Source organism: Lupinus angustifolius, chromosome LG16, assembly GCF_001865875.1.
Source record: "Lupinus angustifolius cultivar Tanjil chromosome LG16, LupAngTanjil_v1.0, whole genome shotgun sequence".
NCBI lineage: Eukaryota > Viridiplantae > Streptophyta > Magnoliopsida > Fabales > Fabaceae > Lupinus > Lupinus angustifolius.
Genome location: NC_032024.1, coordinates 17,015,164 through 17,015,792, shown reverse-complemented (window position 1 = coordinate 17,015,792; position 629 = coordinate 17,015,164).

Sequence of the window (629 nt, the reverse complement as noted above, 5' to 3'; positions counted from 1 at the left end):
TAGATGAGGAAGATTGAGCATGAAACTCAGAAGGTTGTGGTGTGCGAGGGCTAGGTTATGTTTGGTCAGCAGAGGCAGGTTCTTTATCGGTTGTATGCCTGTAGGTGCAACCACTTCTATCACGAGGATCAGCAGAGAAACCCATTTTGTGGACAACTTCCACATCAATCTTCCTTTCGCGAAGATTTAGAGGTACCTTAGTTTCACCATTTGTAGACACACCGAAATGTTGTAGAAAATTTGTTATGAGGATTGCATAAGGCAAAGGACTTTGAGTTCCTCGAACATTCCACATTTGCCTCATTATCATCTCAGACCAATTTATCTTGATGTTCATTTTCATGGCATACATCAATTGGAGTTCTATGTCACTTATTTGCGAATGGTTTGAAAATTTTGGTAAAATGACATAGCTGAGAAGATAATGCAACACACGATCTTCGAGTTTGAGATGTCCAACAGAAAGGATATCTCGGTTTTTAACAGTTTTCCCAAAGCTTTGCTGCTTACGCATTTCTATTTCTTCCTTAGAAATTCTACACATAGAGTAGTAGAATTCCTTACAATCATAGTTATCCCAATCACATTGAAGTCCGAAACCAACAATGTTACCTTTATAAGGTATGTTA